The sequence below is a fragment of the Nansenia antarctica genome, assembly GCF_963989245.1.
Source record: "Nansenia antarctica genome assembly, chromosome: 2".
NCBI lineage: Eukaryota > Metazoa > Chordata > Actinopteri > Argentiniformes > Microstomatidae > Nansenia > Nansenia antarctica.
Window position 1 is genome coordinate 35,519,028 of NC_137675.1, and position 22,104 is coordinate 35,541,131.

Genomic DNA, 22,104 nt, shown 5'->3' on the forward strand with positions numbered 1-22,104 from the left:
AAATGGAACTAACATTAACTAATATGGAACTAACATTAACTAATATGGAACTAACATGGAACTAACATGAACTAACATTAACTAACATGGAACTAACATGAACTAACATGGAACTAACATGGAACTAACATGAACTAACATGAACTAACATGAAACCAACATGAACTAACATGGAACTAACGTGGAACTAATATGAACTAACATGAACTAACCTGGAACTAACATGGAACTAACATTCATAGGGGTAGTGGTGGTCTAGTGGATAGTGAGTAGTGGATAGTGAGTTGGACTTGTGATCGGAAGGTTGTGAGTTCAAATCCCGCCTGAAACCTCACCACTACTAGTGTGCCCTTGAGTAAGGCACTTAGCCCTCAGTTACTCCAGGGGGAATGTCCCTGTAATTCGTAATTGTAAGTCGCTTTGGATTAAAAGCGTCTGCTAAATGGCAAAAAAATAAAATTAAAATTAAAACTAACATGGAACTATAATGAACTAACATGGAACTAACATGGAACTAACATGAACTAACAGGAACTAACATGGAACTAACATGAACTAACATGAAACCAACATGAACTAACATGAACTAACATGGAACTAAGATGAACTAACATGAACTAACATGAACTAACATGAAACTAACATGAACTAACATGGAACTAACATGAACTAACATGGAACTAACATGGAACTAACATGAACTAACATGAACTAACATGGAACTAACATGAACTAACATGGATTAGCATGGAACTAACATGGAACTAACATGGAACTAACATGGAACTAACATGAACTAACATGAAACCAACATGAACTAACATGAACTAACATGGAACTAACATGAACTAACATGAACTAACATGGAACTAATATGAACTAACATGGAACTATAATGAACTAACATGGAACTAACATGAACTAACAGGAACTAACATGGAACTAACATGGAACTAACATGAACTAACATGAACTAACATGAAACCAACATGAACTAACATGAACTAACATGAACTAACATGAACTAACATGGAACTAACATGGAACTAACATGGAACTAACATGAACTAACATGAACTAACATGGAACTAACATGAACTAATATGGAACTAACATGAACTAACATGGAACTAACATGAACTAACATGGAACTAACATGGAACTAACATGAACTAACATTAACTAATATGGAACTAACATGGAACTAACATGGAACTAACATGAACTAACATGGAACTAACATGGAACTAACATGAACTAAAATGAATTAGCATGGAACTAACATGAACTAACATGGAACTAACATGGAACTAACATGGAACTAACATGAACTAACATGAACTAATATGAACTAAGATGGAACTAACATGAACTAACATGGAACTAAGATGAACTAACATGAACTAACATGAACTAACATGAAACCAACATGAACTAAGATGAACTAACATGAACTAACATGAACTAACATGAAACTAACATGAACTAACATGGAACTAACATGAACTAACATGGAACTAACATGAACTAACATGAACTAACATGAACTAACATGGATTAGCATGGAACTAACATGGAACTAACATGGAACTAACATGGAACTAACATGGAACTAACATGAACTAACATGAAACCAACATGAACTAACATGAACTAACATGGAACTAACATGAACTAACATGAACTAACATGGAACTAATATGAACTAACATGGAACTATAATGAACTAACATGAACTAACATGAACTAACATGAACTAACATGTAACTAATATGAACTAACATGAACTAACATGAAACTAACATGAACTAACATGAACTAACATGGAACTAACATGGAACTAACATGAACTAACATGAACTAACATGAACTAACATGGAACTAACATGGAACTAACATGGAACTAACATGGAACTAACATGGAACTAACATGGAACTAACATGGAACTAACATGAACTAACATAAACTAACATGGAACTAACATGGAACTAACATGAACTAACATGAACTAATATGGAACTAACATGAACTAACATGAAGATCTCCACTACTAAAAAAAATCCCGAGATCGAGCTGTGAATCGGAATCGAATCGTTTTGGGAAATCAGTGGCGATACCCAGACCTACCTCTCATCCATCCCTGCCTCTCATTCCTGCCTGCCTCTCATCCATCCCTGCCTCTCATTCCTGCCTGCCTCTCATCCATCCCTGCCTCTCATTCCTGCCTGCCTCTCATTCCTGCCTGCCTCTCATTCCTGCCTGCCTCTCATCCATCCCTGCCTCTCATCCATCCCTGCCTCTCATTCCTGCCTGCCTCTCATCCATCCCTGCCTCTCATCCATCCCTGCCTCTCATCCATCCCTGCCTCTCATCCCTGCCTGCCTCCCATCCATCCCTGCCTCTCATCCATCCCTGCCTCTCATCCCTGCCTGCCTCTCATCCCTGCCTGCCTCTCATCCCTGCCTGCCTCTCATCCCTGCCTGCCTCTCATCCATCCCTGCCTCTCATCCATCCCTGCCTCTCATTCCTGCCTGCCTCTCATCCATCCCTGCCTCTCATCCATCCCTGCCTCTCATCCATCCCTGCCTCTCATCCATCCCTGCCTCTCATTCCTGCCTGCCTCTCATCCATCCCTGCCTCTCATTCCTGCCTGCCTCTCATCCATCCCTGCCTCTCATCCATCCCTCTCATCCCTCCCTGCCTCTCATCCCTGCCTCTCATCCTTGCCTCTCATCCCTCCCTGCCTCTCATCCATCCCTGCCTCTAATCCCTGCCTCTCATCCATCCCTGCCTCTCATTAGGGGTGCAACGGTTCATTGGTCCACGGTTCGGTATGAACCTCGGTTTTTGGGTGACTGTTTCGGTTCGGCTTTGGTACGTGTTTTTGTGCGTAAGGAGGAAAAAAATGCTACTATTTATTTACAAACTGTTACTTTACTTTATTTTGCTTATACTTATGGAACTTTAACATTTAGACACATTCCAGAATATGACTGGTATATTGTATAATATAAACAAATATAAATATTATTCTGTTCCCACTGCGCGTAACCAGGGCGCAACTTCAACAGATAGCGAACACACACTGACACATCAATGAATCCTCAGACGCTGGAGTAAAGTTCAGTTCTTTACTAAATCCTCAGAAACATGAGTGGTCGTTTGGTTATTTTTGTAAAACTGTAAATAAACATAAGAGTACAATTACAGTAATGCTCAAAACTATACTGTTACACTTTCAACATCAACAGTATGTAGCCAACATATAATATCAATATAGCAATACAAATATTTATACTTAAATAATATAAGCTATGTATTTATAAACATATACATTATACATTGTAGTTAAACAAGAAAAGAAAAGGCAACTTACAAGCAAAGCCTTTTCCAGGGCAAGAATGTAAACAAAGAGATTCTCCGGAGCTCTTTCTCTCAACTAGCTGCTGCTACGAGCTATCACGTCTGAACAGTGTGCTCACGTCATGTGACTAAACGTCATGTGACTAAACAAAAACCGATATACACTGAATAAAGGCAGTAACGAATGTAATGTCATACAATGTCCACTAGATGTCTCCAAAATGAAAACCTAAGAAACCATGACAAATATGTATCCACCAACATATTCCAACACCAACACAGAGGCACTTTACAAGAAGGGCCAGAGCAGGCTGTACTTCCTAAGAAGACTTAGGTCTTTTGAAGTGTGTGGAGAGATGCTGGCCATGTTTTACCAGTCTGTCATGGCCAGCATTCTCTTCTACGCTGCAGTCTGCTGGGGGGGAAACATCACCAAGAGGGATACCGGACGGCTGGACAAGCTCGTAAAAAAGGCGGGTTCAGTGGTGGGAAGGAGCCTGGACTCTCTGGGGACGGTGGTGGAGAGAAGGACTAGGAGTAAGCTGCTGTCCATCAGGGACAACCCCAACCACCCCCTCCATCATGTCCTCGCTGGGCAAACCAGCAGCCGCCGCAGAGGGCGGTTCATTTCGGTACGCTCCCGGACGGAGCGATATAAAAAATAATTTATCCCGGCTGCACTAAGACTGTTCAATGGCAACTAAAGTAGTAGTCGGGGTCAAGGCTCCTGAATTTGTATTTATTATTTATTTTAATCATCATCATCACTTTTTTGTATTTTAGTATTTTAGTATTTTTTAGTATTTTAATATAATAACTATCATGATCTCACTGTTTTTTATATACTATACATGGCTGGCCCAGTATTGTCTGTCCTTTATGTTGTGTTGTTATGTGTTGTTTTTAGTGGAGTGGCGTGGCAAAATGAATTTCCCCACGGGGATAAATAAAGTATCATTGAATTGAATTGAATTGAATTGTATAAACAAAAAATAACACTTTCAAATGTGACACCAGCCAGTGTTTTGATAAACCAGTAGGCAGTAGGTAAACCATTACTTACTGAAACTACAGATTGTAAGCTTTCAAATGACGTGTCATACATTAGAATCCGAAAAAAGAAGTTAGAGTCATTTGAATGTTGTTAGACCTCAGGCACATATGGATAAGTTACACGTCACCTCCCTGTCATCCGAACGATCACGCCCCCTTTTGGGTGGTAGAAGTGGTAGAAGTTTGACTGGCGGTCAATGGAAATGTGTGGGATTTGCTACTTTAATCCGATAAAATAAGAAAACCGGCCCCGCGGTGGCGTAGCGGTCTAAGCACTAGCCACTAGTGCAAGCTGCCCACCGGGGACTGGGATCGAATCCCGGTCTCGCCAGATCCGGATATGGCCGAGGCACACAGGGAGCGGCATATTGAGCGGGCGGTATAGGACTATTTCCGGACAAGGATCCGTCGCGCAACAGCGCCCCCGGGGTGCCGGAATAACGGTGCTGGGCTCGAGGAGCCAGTCAGCTAGTCTGCCTGGCGATCTCCTCTGGGGCTGCCGGCCACGGGGTCGTGCGGCGGATCCTACGCAATAGGCAGGGGATAATTGGATGCTAGGTTGGGTTCAATTGGATACCAAAAAATTGGGTGAAAAAGGGATAACATCTGGAAAAATAAAAATAAACATGTGTATAAAAAGTATTGCTTTTTAGATATTAGGAGCCCAAATCCGATGGCCAGTTAGGCAGACTATTATATAGTGTCGTTGCCGATCAATGATCGACGTCGTTATGTGGAGAAAATTAATGAAATAGGCAATGTGTGTCCTTTCAGTCTGCCTCCAGAGCAGTCATCAGTCATCTCCCTGTCATCAGAACGATCACGTCCCCTGTTGGGTGGAAGAAGTGTAGAAGTTTGAATGGCGGGCAATGTACATTTGTGGTCTTTGCTACTGCAATCGGATAAAATAAGAAAACTGTAGTGCTTTTTAGATATTAGGATCTCAAATCCGATGGCCAGTTAGGCAAACTATTATATAGTGTCGTTGCCGATCAATGATCGACGTCGTTATATGGAGAACATTTATGAAATAGGCAATGTGTGTCCTTTCAGTCTGCCTCCATGCATGTGGATGAATCACCCGACCCGAAGGCCTGAGGTGTTGTAGGAGGCATGAATATGATTTAGGGGGTATTTAGTATAAAAGGCTAATGGGTTTATTGTGAGTTTATTTTGATTGTTTGTTTATTGCCTTGATCACCGTATTGAGAAGTCATATGGTTATGGGTGGTGATATTGTAAGGTAATTTAAGCACCTGCGCACCTTGCATGGCGGTAGTGGAGAGAGAGGGGAGCGATGGGTACCTGGATTTTTGTTGACCGCATTATACGCATATTCTATATGCATTGTTTGTTATTTTTCTGGTTTTGATCGCTTATGGATTATTTTTCTACGTCACCAAGTTTGATTGTTCTATTCAATAAATGCTCTAAAACATACTTCTCATCTCAGCGGATTGTTTGGCGCGTCATACAATTACCAGCCCAGACGCTGCTTGCGTCTCTCAGCGACTTTTTACTTTTGGCTCTATCTAGTCACTACAGGTGTCATATACCCCTAACCCATATCCTGTCATATGAAACTACCTTATTGAATCTCCAGGTAAAGTATTTCTGACATCCATCACTTATGCTGTCGTTAAGATACTTTTTTCTGTTTTGGTAGTCTGTCCAATGTGACACCTCCACCGGCCCTAGTTTTGGATCTAGCTTGCTGTTAATTATTTTGATGATAAATCGTAGCTAGCTAGCTATAACATATTCATATACACCATACAGGCTAAATACTGATTAACAGTTCATCACTTTGGCAAATGCCCATTGAACAGATTTATTCATTATCCTATCTTAAGAAAACTAATGTAACACTCTCATTTGGGGATTTACACGGCAAATCAAATGAAGAACTACAAATCCCTGATGACAGAATTTTCTCTATATAACAACTTCGATCATTGATCGGCAATGACACTATATAATAGTTTGCCTAACTGGCCATCGGATCTTACCTATAGGGTTAAACTGGCTGTCATCCAGAAAACCGGAAGCAAACGCTGCTAACAGCTAGCGGCTAACAAAGCGAAGGTTTAAACTGTATTTTAATAACATCACAACATGCTGATAGAACATTGACATGCTAAAAACACATAACTACACATAATTAGATGACCACACAGTCCTTGCTTTTGAACACGTCCTAAAAACTGTGTATTTACAAGCCATGTAAACCGATAGCCGATTACCGATAGCCTCCGGACAACAATAACAATGACTCTATTCCACAAAGTATAGCTACATATTAAGAGAGCTATTTATAGCGGTTTCACGTATGCGAGTGTTTACGGTTTCACCAACTGCAGTCACAAATGTGCCTCTTAGGCTTGACGACTGGTATAGGAAAGATAGAAATGAATGTAAAGTTGCACTGTTTTCATTCCGTCATCGCTGTATTCAATGCCAAAACCAGAATGAATGACCCCACAACGCAGATTTGTAGCAATCCGGGGCTTCCTCAAACTGTTGCCATGTTCTCAACTCCGTTCGCCATGAACAAACATTTGAGCAAGAAGCAACTGCGTTCCAGACCAACTCCACCTCCGACTTTGAATGAAACGCAGGATAAACCGAAAACCCGCACGGTTCACTAGTGCGGGTTCAAGTGGTGCAGGCCCACCACAGGTTGATCAAGCCTGGGTGTGTGTCCTGTGGTTAGGCGTTTGCCTTAACAGCCCAGATGGCGTCACTCCTCTTCAGCCACAGCCAATGGCTCGTCCTCTCAGCGGTGTTGGCCAGCTCTTTGATGGCCTGTCTGTGAACTTGTCCCCAGACTCCAACCTCCCTAAGGAGCTTTGCTGATGTGCTGGCTACAAAGCCCCTACACCCCACCTCCACCGGGCGCACCTTTACCTTCCAGCCTCTGTCCTCTGCCTCAGCTGCTAAGATGTACCGCAGCTTCTTATGTTCATATGCTTCTTTGATGCCATCCTCCCAGGGCACTGTCAGCTCAATGATGTAGACGAGCTGGACGTTTTTAGACCATAGGACGAGGTCTGGTCGCAGGGTGGTTGTTGCGATCTCCTGGGGGAAAATAAGCCTCCGCTCCAAGTCGACTCGCATCTGCCAGTCCCTGGCTGCATTCAGTGGGCCCAGATGAGGACTTGAAGGTCTAGTCCTCAGCTTTTCCCCCTCCTGAACAAACGGTGGTGGGTGTCGGCGCACGTCATGGTTGTTGATGGGCGTTGATGGCTACCCTCTTGCGCTCAAGTTTGTCAGCTAGACGTCTGAGGACCTGGTTATGTCTCCATGTGTATCTGCCTTGAGTGAGGCTGGTCCTACAACCAACCATGATGTGCTTGAGTGTTGCTGGGGCTGTACACAGGGGGCAGGATGGGCAGTGTGCGAATTAAATCACGGTGTGCGGGGGAGCCCAGGGATTAAAGCAAAAAAAATAATCTCCTTACAGATTTTTTTTTTGGGGAAAATCAATGACACATCGCTAGTCAACTAACACGGCTTGTTTTGTGAGCCTGCTAACAATGTAAAGTAGTGTTCTAGTTAACTAGGTAACAATGTAAAGTAGTGTTCTAGTTAACTAGGTAGCAGTTCAATCCATTTCGCTGCTGTATTTTGGCTTGACTAGCGAGTTTGTGTTGTGATTCTCAACAACTTAGTTTCACCCTTTTCCATAGTTTTGAATAATAAATGTGTGGACTGACGATGTAGCGCAGCCTAACTTATTCTAATAATTATTTAACATAGTTTTATTCTGATAATGATTCCCCCCTCCTCCCAGACAAGGTCACATTATTATTGGATTGGTTGTTTGGTGCCGGGTGAAGTTAGCTAAACATTTAACCTGCTAGCTAGCAAGAGAAACATCATGTCACTCTCCAAAGGTGTAAAGAGGAAAGTTGACAGTGAAAACAGGGCATTTAAAGAGGAATGGACAGCGAACTATACGTTCATCCTACCTGGTTTCATCAATGCAAAGCCGTTGTGAGACTCACATCTTCCGTGCTCACAATGAATGTTCCCTTCCACCTATACATGCGAGTCGTCCTTTTCGTCAATGAATGCGATAAAGACGCGCTAGAGGAATCGATTGGTGCATAAAAACCTTGAGAACTGCCGGATTAAAGTGACGTCCATAATAATAATAAATAATAATAATACATTAGACTTATAGCGCTTTTCTAGACACTCAAAGACGTCCATATCACCAGATAGCCAACAAATAGTGACCGATGGGAGATGCCAGTTTTCTCATTAAGTGAGATTTAATAGCCTAATATTATTTTTTCTATTTTTAATGAATGGCTCATTGTAATTATTATCCCTAGTAATGTAGCGTGTTTGCTCTGTCATTAAATGTTTTTCAGGAGCATATAGGCTAAGCGGATTCATTTTTTATTTTATTTTTGCGACGATTTAGTTGTCAATGTTTTTCATAAAATTAAACTGCATTTGCTTTGTTACTGTTCACATGTGTGGTGCAGTCACATTCACATAGCCTATAAGTAAACATTAAGTTTGAATTATTTACTGAGCTGGCGTTACTTTTTTCAAACCACACACCGCATGTCGGCTATTTCAGCACCACGCGTTGTCCACCTACTTAACACTATGAGGGGTTCAGCGTCAGTGCACCCCGCTGCAAGTTACTGTCGCATAGTTGTAGCCAATAAAGGCCTATATGTAGGCTATATAGGCTATTATATATCATTTATATTACCTAATACCAACATCAAAATAGATTGTATGCCTCTACAAATCATATTACACCAGGTAAAATCCGTCACAACTTGGAATAAATCCATCGCAATTTGGAATATTTTAGAGCTCCCCCAAAATTTCACAAACCATGTTTCCAGGGGAGCTCATGTCACCACTAGGGGAGCTATAGCTCCCCGAGCTCCCCCTCATTTCGCACCCTGAGGATGGGTCCTTTCCAAGTCATAGTTGCAGATTTGTGGGAGATGGTAGCACATCATACGTTGCTCGGACGATGAAGCTCAGTCTGTTGGATTCCATGCCCCAGAGTTCGCTCCATGTGAGTTTCCTCTTCTCGACACCCTCCCACCTCATCCAGCGGCCCTGTTTGGCTTGTGTTTCGGCTTTGGAACGTCTGGCTGCTTCCTCCTGTCCGCGCACCTCCTCTACCACCATGGTTCGACGTTCGGTTGCAGATGCCTTTTGCCAGAGAGGAGTTACGGTTCCAAGGCCAAAGCCTCCTCTGCCTTGTTGGACGTGGCCCACTACGTCGCAATGGAGGAGAGCAGATTTGGCCTGTAGCACAGCTGTGGCTGGGGTCCACTTCCTCCCTGTTGCTAGGGTAGGAGCGGCGCCTCTCACTACAGGGTCACGGGACTCAGTGAGGGACATCTCCAACCTCACCTTGGCAACTTTGAACTCTTCGACCAGGCTGGAAATTGGCAGTGACAGATGGCAGCTCCGTCGCTGTAGAGTCCAACGCTGCTGAGGCAATTTGGAAGTCCGAGCCACTTCCTCACGTGAGAGTTCACCAGCATTTCCAAACAATTAGCATGGCTTATTGAGACCTCATACATGGTCAACGGCCACTGGAGTCTGGGTAGCAACACAAACTGGAAGCACCAGAGCTTCAGTTTCCCTGGTAGTGCAGTGTTGTTAATCTGCCTGAGGCCGTTAGCTGTGTCCTGCCGAAGTTGTTCAAGTTGCTGGGTGTCTCTGAGGTCTGCATTATACCATCGTCCGAGGCTCTTGATGGGCTTCTCTAGGAGTGTTGCAATTGGTTCATCGCCGATGTGGAACCCCTCGCTTGTTAGTTGGCCTTTAACGATGGAGATGCTGTGCGTCTTGCTTGGCTTGAAGTCCATTCGTGCCCATTGAATGTTTTCCTGGAGTTTCTGCAGCAATCGTCTGGTACATGATTTTGTTGTTGTAATGACGGTCATATTGTCCATGTAGGCTCTAATTGGCGGAAGACGCAGGCCACTCTTGGTCCTCTCGCCTCCCACTACCCAACGGGATGCCCGTATGACCAGCTCCATTGCCATAACGAATGCCAGAGGGGAAATTGTGCAGCCCGCCATGATGGCGATTTCCAGATTCTGCCAGGCAGTGGTGTTGTCCTCAGCTGTTACACAGAACTGGAGATCCTGAAAATAGCTCTTGACCAATTCAGTGATGTGGTTTGGTACACCAAAGTAATTGAAGGCTGTCCACAAGATCTTGTGAGGGACCGACCCAAAGGCGTTGGCGAGGTCTAAGAACACCACGTGTAGGTCTCTCCGTTCCTTTTTGGCAGTTTGTATCTGGTGCCAGATCATATTGGCGTGCTCCAGACATCCCGAGAAACCCTGGATCCCGGCCTTCTGCACCGATGTATCAACAATCAACAATCAACAATGTATCAAGTTGGTTTTTTGGAGGAATGTAGAGAGCCTTTGGGCAAGAACACTAAAGAACATATTTCCCTCCACGTTCAGCAGGCTGATCTGGCGAAACTGGCCTATGGATGACGAGTCCTTCTCCTTTGGAGATCAGGATGCCTCCTGCTCTTCGCCATGCTTTTGGTATCACTCCCTTCTGCCATGCTACCTTCATCAGCTTCCAAAGGTATTTAAGGGCTCCGGGGGTGTTCTTGTAGAGCAGGGGTGCCCACACTTTTTTGAACCAAGATCTACTTTTCAAGTAGCCAGTCTGCCAAGATCTACCAGTCTAGTTTCAACATCGCAAACGTACACGCACGCACGTACTACAAACACACACACACACACACACACACACACACACACACACACACACAGTTCCCAGCCTGCATAGTAAACTCACAATACACTTTCTCTCTCTCTGTCACACAGCCACACAGGAGAAGACCATCACAAACCCTCCCTCTTCGCTATTCTCACTCACACACACACACACACACACACACACACACACACACAGACACACAGACACACACACACACACAAACACACAAACAAACACACAAACACACACACACACACACACACACACATTTGCCAGTCTGCATAGGGAGCCATAGCACAAACCCTCCCTCTCTCTCTCTCCCCCCCCCCCTCTCTCTCTCTCTCTCTTACACACACACACACACACACACACACACACACACACACACACCTCAATTTCTCTCACTCACACACTGACAGCCAGTCTGCAGTACCATAGCCAACTACTGATCCAACAAACAGAAAAGTAAACCAGATACAAAACAGGTAATTCCCTAGTTTGAAAGGAGGAAATAAATGCATTTCTCTACCTTAGTGGGAGACCTGGCACTGGGAGGAGGCAGCTAGTTTCTAGTAGTCAGGGCTGTAGGCGCTGGTTGCAAGGTGTAGGCAGGCTTGCAAGGTGTCATCAGCCACTGTGGATCTGTCATCGAAAAGGCAATCTGCAGCCTCGAGAACCGCTTTTTTCACAATTTCGCCGTCTTTGAATGACTTCTTGTGTTTAACAAGAACGTGACTGACGCGATAAGAAGCTATCGTTACAGCCGTACGTTTTCGCTCTTTTGCCACATTTCCCTTCTTCGAAATAGCCATCGTAGATTTGCAGATCAGACAGACGCACTTCCAATATCACATCGTGTAAAAAAAGTCCTCCTCCCATTCTGGATGGAAGTTGTACATTATTGGTTTCTTACTTGGTCCAGCTTCCCCACTCATTTGTATACCCTTTCTTTAGTACTGAATAGTAAATAGTAGAAATTGGAAGGCTAACTAGTTAATTAGTCTCGCCGGTATTTTGTATTTTGTAGTTGGCTCTGTTGACTGCGCATGCGTGGTGAACCGTGTGTTAGGTGAAAAGATCAGATCGCAGACTGGCTTACCTGTACGTCAATCAAGTGGCAAAAGCCATAGTGAGGATGGGGATGAGGATTTTTTTTTTTGGGGGGGGGGGGGGTTTGTTCAATGCCATGCGATCTACCCATACTACCTTTGCGATCGACGTATTGGGCACCCCTGTTGTAGAGCCTATACGGGATACCATTGGGCTCGGGTGCTGATGCTAATCTTGCCTGCCTCACAGTCTTCTCCACCTCGCTCCATGTGCATGAATTGGTGGCATGTCGTTCGGGATGGTGACTGGCTCATGCCTCCGATCATCAGAGTAAGTATTCCTCAGGTGTTCTAGATAGATAGTAAGTAAGTAACATTTATTTATACAGCACCTTTCCCAGACCAAGGATCACAAAGTGCTTTACATACAAGGAGGAAACACAGATAATAATACATAATACAAGATCGAAAGTTAAAACAGGCAAAACAAGTGAAAATAAAAACAAGTAACAGACAACAGGTGTAACAGCATCAGCAGGACACAGACAGAGAGACAGACAGAGAGACAGACAGACAGACAGACAGACAGACAGACAGACAGACAGACAGACAGATAGACAGACAGATAGATAGATAGATATAATATGAGATGTTAGGTAGATAAATAGTGAATTACATATCTACTCTATGTTGTGATCCCAAGCCTTGTTGCTATGGTGATAGGAAGAGGAAGCCCAGCAGCAAGTGGCCTCTCTGCAGTATCGGTTGTTCTCTCTTCCTCACCCTCTCTTCTTCTCTCTCTCTCTCTCTCTCTCTCTCTCTCTCTCTCTCTCTCTCTCTCTCTCTCTCTCTCTCTCTCTCTCTCTCTCTCTCTCTCTCTCTCTCTCTCTATTTGTCTCTCTCTCTCTCTCTCTCTCTCTCTCTCTCTCTCTCTCTCTATTTGTCTTTCTCTCTCTCGACCATCTCCCTCTCTCTCTCTCTCTCTCTGTCTGTGTCTCTTTCACTTTGTCTCTCTCTCTCTCTCTCTCTCTCTGTGTCTCTCTCTGTCTGTGTCTCTTTCACTTTGTCTCTCTCTCTCTCTCTCTCTCTCTGTGTGTCTCTCTCTGTGTGTCTCTCTCAGTCTCTCTCTCTCTTTCTCTCTCTCTTTCTCTCCCCCCCTCGCAGGGTAGCCGGGGGGCGGGGGTGGGGGGGGGGGGGGAGGGGGGGAGGGTTATAGAACCATACACTCACTAAATACATTATTAGGAACACTATACTAATACTGGGTAGGGCTTCCCTTTATTAGGAACACTATACTAATACTGGGTAGGACCTCCCTTTATTAGGAACACTATACTAATACTGGGTAGGGCCTCCCTTTATTAGGAACACTATACTAATACTGGGTAGGGCCTCCCTTTATTAGGAACACTATACTAATACTGGGTAGGACCTCCCTTTATTAGGAACACTATACTAATACTGGGTAGGGCCTCCCTTTATTAGGAACACTATACTAATACTGGGTAGGGTCTCCCTTTATTAGGAACACTATACTAATGGGTAGGACCTCCCTTTATTAACACTATACTAATACTGGGTAGGGCTGTCCCTAACGACTATTTTTCTAACGATTAATCTAGCGATTATTTTTTGGGTTAGTCGATTACTCTAACGACTAATTTAACGATTAGTCTAACGATTATTTTTTTTACTATTCGATTAATGTATCACTTCATTTCCCCCAAAATAATGGCTGTATTGTCTCTCTGTTTAACAGTGTCTTTATAAAGCACTCTGGGTAATAGCTGCTGCTCTTATAAAACAAAGCAGCGTGTGACATGCACATTACTCAGACGGCCGCCCCTTTAAATGATCAGCTGATGTATGGGGGCTGTCTGTGGGCCCGCAATTAAACACAGACACCTTTAATTCGGCGACCTGCTACTACTACTACTACTGTAACTGCCTCTGTCAAACAGCCCCAGACACAGGGCAGACTCACTGCTATGTTTGGCCAACTTGAATGCCAACATGGCCATCAGGGGTTTTCCTGGCTCAAAATGAGGCGGAGGTGGTACCAGTGGTGTTTGACATCGGGGGGGACCCATGAAGCAGGGCTGTCTGGGGGTCCTTAAACATCAAACACTTAATTTCTTGCATTCTGGTGAATTGATATGCACCAATTTGTGCCCTTTCTGCATCAATTTATGGTGGAAATGTCATTATTTATGTAAAGGAAAACACAATATTCAGGCACCAGATGACCATTCAAAATATAATGTAATATAATGCAATATAAGGCTCTCAGGCATTCTGTACTTTCAAATATGTATTCTCCTTGAGCAGTCAACATACTATCAGCTATTTCGCTAGCAAAAACGAAACTACTGGCCTGGGTAGGACCTCCCTTTATTAACACTAAACTAATACTGGGTAGGGCCTCTCTTTATTAGGAACACTATACTAATGGGTAGGATCTCCCTTTATTAGGAACACTATACTAATACTGGGTAGGACTTCCCTTTATTAGGAACACTATACTAATGGGTAGGACCTCCCTTTATTAGGAACACTATACTAATACTGGGTAGGATTTCCCTTTATTAGGAACACTATACTAATGGGTAGGACCTCCCTTTGCTCTCAAAACAGCCTCAATTCTTTGTGCCATTGTGTCATTCCTAATGAAGTGTTCAGTGAGTGTACAGTTATACAGTGTATAGCTGATTTTCCTTGAGTTATATAATCCAGTAGCGGATGACGCAACACTCTAGTAATGCTCACTACGTGGACACCAGCTACGCATCTCTCTGACCACTGGGGGTGCTACGCATCTCTCTGACCACTGGGGGTGCTATGCATCTCTCTGACCACTAGGGGGTGCTAGCTATGAGTAGCAGACCTGGTAAATGGACTGACTTATATAGCGCCTTATTCCAAAGCGCTTTACAACGGCCTCTCATTCACACACACATTCACACACCATCGGCTGCAAGCTGCCATGCAAGACGCCGGCCCGCTCATTGGGAGACATTTGGGGTTCAGTGTCTTGCCCATCGAAGCGCTGAACCACCGACCTTGCGATCATTAGACACCGGCTCTACCTCCTGAGCCACAGCCTCTACCTCCACCAGCCTCTACCTCCTGAACCACAGCCTCTACCTCCATCAGCCTCTACCTCCTGAGCCACAGCCTCTACCTCCACCAGCCTTTACCTCTTGAGCCACAGCCTCTACCTCCACCAGCCTCTACCTCCTGAGACACAGCCTCTACCTCCACCAGCCTCTACCTCCTGAGCCACAGCCTCTACCTCCTGAGACACAGCCTCTACCTCCACCAGCCTCTACCTCCACCAGCCTCTACCTCCACCAGCCTCGACCTCCTGAGCCACAGCCTCTACCTCCACCAGCCTCTAACTCCTGAGCCACATCCTCTACATCCACCAGCCTCTACCTCCACCAGCCTCTACCTCCTGAGCCACAGCCTCTACCTCCACCAGCCTCTACCTCCTGAGCCACAGCCTCTACCTCCACCAGCCTCTACCTCCTGAAACACAGCCTCTACCTCCACCAGCCTCTACCTCCTGAGCCACAGCCTCTACCTCCACCAGCCTCTACCTCCTGAGCCACAGCCTCTACCTCCACCAGCCTCTACCTCCTGAAACACAGCCTCTACCTCCACCAGCCTCTACCTCCTGAGCCACAGCCTCTACCTCCACCAGCCTCTACCTCCTGAGCCACAGCCTCTACCTCCACCAGCATCTACTTCCTGAGCCACAGCCTCTACCTCCACCAGCCTCTACCTCCTGAGACACAGCCTCTACCTCCACCAGCCTCTACCTCCTGAGCCACAGCCTCTACCTCCACCAGCCTCTACCTCCTGAACCACAGCCTCCCCAGACCTCTCCTCTCAGGTCTCATCTATGCTCATCCTGATAGGCTAAGCTAGGCTAGAGGGGAGGTCTCGAGTCAGGGAGGTTGGGAGAGGGGGAGGGATGGAGGGAGGGAGGTTGGGAGAGGGGGAGGGATGGAGGGAGAAGCGGAGGATGTCTTTTCCATGATGGGAATGTAGGCCAATGTGACCCACATGACACAGGACCTACTTTACTCCGATTTGGACAAAACAAGGTGATTCCCTGCCCCCTTCAAGTTCCTAGGCCCAATCTCCACGCAGGAGCCCACGCTTAGACCAATCACATGTTTTGGAATCTGGGAAAGTTTAAAACCCAATGGACAAGGTCAGATTAATGCTCAGGTTGGGGTCAGCTTAAACACTGAGAGCATCGACAGGTCTCTCTCTCTCTCTCTCATATCATCTCTCTCTCTCTCTCCTCTTCTCTCTCTCTCTCTCTCTCTCTCTCTCTCTCTCTCTTCTCTCTCTCTCCTCTCTCTCTCTCTCTCTCTTCTCTCTCTCTCTCTCTCTCTCTCTCTCTCTCTCTCTCTCTCTCTCTCTCTCTCTCTCTCTCTCATCTCTCTCTCTCTCCTCTCTCTCTCTCTCTCTCTCTCTCTCTCTCTCTCTCTCTCTCTCTCTCTCTCTCTCTCTCTCTCTCTCTCTCTCTCTCTCTCTCTCTCTCGTAACTTAGGGTTAGGGCAGTCTCCCTGGAGTAACTTAGGGTTAGACAGTCTCCCTGGAGTAACTGAGGGTTAGACAGTCTCCCTGGAGTAACTGAGGGTTAGACAGTCTCCCTGGAGTAACTGAGGGTTAGACAGTCTCCCTGGAGTAACTGAGGGTTAGACAGTCTCCCTGGAGTAACTGAGGGTTAGACAGTCTCCCTGGAGTAACTGAGGGTTAGACAGTCTCCCTGGAGTAATTTAGGGTTAGACAGTCTCCCTGGGGGGTACGTTGATTAGTCAATGTTCACACAAACCCGAATTGGAAATTCTGGATTTGGGCGCGTGCTCGCAGGTAGAAGGAGCCCAGAAGAGCCGATTGTCGAAAAGAAGATACTAGACTGAAACGTGACAGTGCAGCGGTCCTACTTATTGATGCCATCAATAAGTAGGACCGCTGCACTGTCACGTTTCAGAGATGTTTATGAAGACGGAAAATAAGATGCAATTAACAAGGCGAGGGAAATGGTTTGGCAAGAAATTGCTCTTATTGTTTTATGTTCATTTTGTAATAAATTAACATTCACTACTGTGGTTATAATATCAGCAGCAGGCTATAAATGATCAGTTCACTAGGATGGCAGAGTAGTATCAGCTGCTGCCATCAGTGCATAGTCTTATTTTTAAGACAGGGGTTCGAATCCGGCTTCTGACATAGGCCTACACTTTTTACTGCATTTCGTTGTCTGATGCTTGTACTCTGCAATAAGTTGAATCTAATCTAACAATGTATGTTTACAATGATGGTGTAGGCTAATTTATTAGAGAACTGACACGACTACAATGGTGTTTGTAGCCTTTCTGACTAGTAAATGATGTTCTTCTAGCATTGTAACTGGACCCTGGATTTGGCAAAGATTATTATTTCTTATGATTACTGATGGATAGATGATTCACTTACAGGAACTGGAGAAGGAGTTTAAAAGAAAGGCGAAACTAGCCAAGGTCCATTATAAAGAAACGGTGGAGCAGAAACTAATTTCTGGAAATGCAAAGGAGGCATGGCAGGGGTTAAACATGATGATGGGGAGAGCACCCAAACCTGCAGCGATTGACTGCCCGGACCCCACCTCCTTTGCAGAGCAGCTCAACCGCTTTTTCAGCCGTTTTGACAGCAGCAGCACATCACCCACCTGGACCCCCTCCACCTCCAACCCACCTCATGCTCTAACCATAGATGAACAGCTGGTGACCTCCATCCTGAGCAAAGTGAACCCACACAAAGCCTCGGGCCCAGACAGGCTCAGAGGCAGGGTGCTGAAAGAGTGCTCCACTCAGCTAAGTGGGGTTTGCACCAAGCTTTTTCAGTGCCTTCTAGACTCTGGATGTGTCCCGAGACAGTGGAAAGAATCCACAATAATCCCAATCCCCAAGAAAAAACAAGCCAAGGACCCAAAGGACTTCAGGCCAGTCGCACTGACGTCTGTGCTCTGCAAATGCATGGACAGAGCAGTGTGCAACCTCCTCTCCACCATGTTGGCAGAGAAACTGGACCCTCTACAGTTTGCCTATAGGGCAAAGCGGGGCGTGGAGGACGCCAGTCTGACCCTCCTGGACACTGTGGCCAGACAACTGGACTCGGCGCACCCCCACACCCCCACACCAGGATCTTATTGATGGACTTTTCCTCTGCCTTCAACAGAGTAAAAACTGACATTCTGCTACACCGCCTAGCAGAGCTGGAGGTCAGCCCTCTTATGGTTTCAAATATGATCTTATGGTTTCAAAACGTTTTAACAGACAGACCACAGCAGGTGGAGGTAACAGACCACAGCAGGTGGAGGTAACAGACAGACCACAGCAGGTGGAGGTAACAGACAGACCAGAGCAGGTGGAGGTAACAGACAGACCACAGCAGGTGGAGGTAACAGACAGACCACAGCAGGTGGAGGTAACAGACAGACCACAGCAGGTGGAGGTAACAGACAGACCACAGCAGGTGGAGGTAACAGACAGACCAGAGCAGGTGGAGGTAACAGACAGACCACAGCAGGTGGAGGTAACAGACAGACCACAGCAGGTGGAGGTAACAGACAGACCACAGCAGGTGGAGGTAACAGACAGACCACAGCAGGTGGAGGTAACAGACAGACCACAGCAGGTGGAGGTAACAGACAGACCACAGCAGGTGGAGGTAACAGACAGACCACAGCAGGTGGAGGTAACAGACAGACCAGAGCAGGTGGAGGTAACAGACAGACCAGAGCAGGTGGAGGTAACAGACAGACCACAGCAGGTGGAGGTAACAGACAGACCAGAGCAGGTGGAGGTAACAGACCACAGCAGGTGGAGGTAACAGACAGACCACAGCAGGTGGAGGTAACAGACAGACCACAGCAGGTGGAGGTAACGTCTCATCCCCCCCACTCTTCGCTGTCTACACCAACCACATCACCTGCAGCAGAGAAGGGATGGTGCTGTTGAAGTATGCAGACGACATGGCCTTGGTGGCCCACCTGACTGGAGCCGATGCCCTGGCCGAGTACCACCAGGCGGCAGACAACCCTGGTGTTTCAGTAAAGCTCCCTCGAGCTCAACACCAGCAAGACTAAAGAGCTGTGCTTTGGGAGCAGGGAGAAGGCAGACTGTCTTCCAACCCCTCAGCATCAACGGCCAGCTGGTTGAGCAGGTACAGTCCTTTAAGTAACTGCTTCTCCCAGCACACTGACTAAGTCTACAAAAAGGCCCAGCAGCGCCTCCACCTGCTGAGGAAGCTCAGGGCTTTTAACGTCAGCAAGGACATTTTAACCCTGGTTTACAGATCACTCATAGGGCTTTCACACCGGCAAAGAACCGTGCCGGTTCGGGTTCGCGTTTGGGAACCTCCGAACGTTGGTGCTGTCTGGCGAACGAGCCCGCGTTCATATGTGTACAAACATTACATCTCGTTCGCCAGACAGCGCCAACGTTCGGAGGTTTCCGAACGCGAACGCGAACCGGCACGGTTCTTTGCCGGTGTGAAAGCTCTATCATTGAATCCATTCTCACCTTCAATAACACATCCTGGTACAACTCCCTCACCGTCAAATACAAAACCAAACTCTCCCATATAGCTGAGAGCTGGGAGCTGGGAGCTGAGAGCAGCCAAAGAGGAATACAGGAGGAAATTGGAGGGCGGGCTAGTGGCCCACAGCTCAAAGGAGGTGTGGAAGGGTTTCAAGAAGATCACGGGCCACAAGCAGCCACATACTGTGGTGGAGGGGACCCGAGAGCAGGCGGATGACCTGAACTGCTTCTTTAACAGGTTTGACCAACCATCCCCCTGTCACCCCCCACAGCCCCCGACCCTCTCCTCCCCTCTCCAATGTACCGCACCCTTGGCAACAGTAGCCCCCACTCCCCCTGACCCCCTCACACCCCAGCAGCAATTGCCTCCCCTTACCAACACCAGGAGCCCGGGAGCATGCTTCACACCTGGAGACACCGGTACTCACAGCTTTATAACATCTGAGCAGGTGAGAAGGCAGCTCTCCAGGGTGAATGTGAACAAGTCCAGAGGTCCAGACAACATCAACCCCAGGGTTCTGAAGGTGTGTGCTGGAGAGCTGGCGGACACATTCCAACATCTCTTCAGTCTATCTCTAAGACTGAGGAGGGTGCCACAGCTCTGGAAGACCTCTTACATCGTCCCAGTGCCAAAGAAGGGACGGCCCAGCACCCCAAACGACTACAGACCTGTCGCCCTGACACCACAGGTCATGAAGATCCTGGAGAGGCTAGTGCTGCAACACCTTAAGCCCCAGGTGAAGGACTTCCTGGACCCCCGGCAGTTTGCATACCAGGAGAGCATGGGGGTGGAGGATGCCATCATTTACATGCTGCACAGGGCCTACACACACCTGGAGAGGCCACAGAGCATGGTGAGGACCATGTTCTTCGACTTCTCCAGTGCATTTAACACTATCAAGCCATCACTGCTGGCTGACAAACTAGCAGTGATGTGTGTGGAGGACTCCCTGACGGCTTGGATCCACAACTACCTCACAGACAGGCGTCAGTATGTGAGACTGCAGGGCTGTCAGTCTGAGGTGGTGGTGTGCAACACTGGTGCCCCCCAGGGAACTGTTCTGTCACCCTTTCTCTTCACCCTCTATACCTCCGACTTCCAGTTTAGCTCCGACCAGTGCCACCTGCAGAAGTTTTCGGATGACTCCTCTATCGTCGGTTACATCACAGATGACAGGGATGAGGAGTACAGGGCCCTGGTGGAGAGCTTTGTGCAGTGGTGCGACACCAACTACCTTTTGCTTAACACCAGCAAAACAAAGGAGTTGGTGGTGGATTTTAGGAGGAAGAGAAGGACCCCAGCCCCCATCACCATCAAGGGGGTGGAAGTCGAGAGGGTGGACTCCTACAGGTACCTGGGAGTACAAATTAATAACAAACTGGACTGGACTGACAACACCGAGGCTCTTCTCAGGAAAGGGCAGAGCAGACTGTTTTTCCTGAGAAGGCTGAGGTCTTTCGGTGTCTGCAACAAGCTGCTGCAAATGTTTTATCAGTCGGTGGTTGCCAGCGTTCTGTTCTTCGCCGTGGCCTGCTGGGGTGGAAACATCTGTGCCAGGGATGCTGCGAAGCTAAACAAACTGGTGAAGAAGGCCAGCTCTGTGGTGGGGACCGGGCTGGACAGCCTAGAGGTGGTGGCAGAACAGAGGATGGGGAAAAAACTGGCGGCCATGCTGGCCAATCCCTCCCACCCGATGTACTGCGAGCTGGCGGGGATGAGGAGCAAGTTCAGCCACAGATTTGTTCTCCCCCGTCAAAGTACAAAAAGATTTGGACAGTCCTTTGTTCCAGCTGCACTCCGACTCTACAACCAGGCCCTGCAGGGTGGGGGAGACCTGGAGCTGGAACTTTTGGAACTTTTTACTTATTGAGCCTGCACTGTTTTATGTATTTTATTGAATGTTTTCTGTTTTCTGTATTGAATGTTTTCTGCCCTAACTGAGCTGTTTGACAACAAAATTTCCCCATTGGGGACAATAAAGGTTTTCAATCAATCAATCAATAGTCAATCAGGCAAGCAAAATCATCACCTCAAACTTCCCTGTCTGAAATACACAACCGGTCATTAATCAGGAAAGCCACACAAATCACACAGGACCCCTCTCACCCCCTCCACCAATCACACAGGACCCCTCTCACCCCCTCCATCAATCATTTCAGCTACTTCCATCAGGCCGCCGTTACAGAATTCCACTGGCCCCCCGGAAAAACACATACAAAAAATCATTCATCCCATCTGCAACCACCGCCGTGAACATTTTAAAATAGGAACTGCATATAGTTTTTTTAAACCGCAACATTTTAG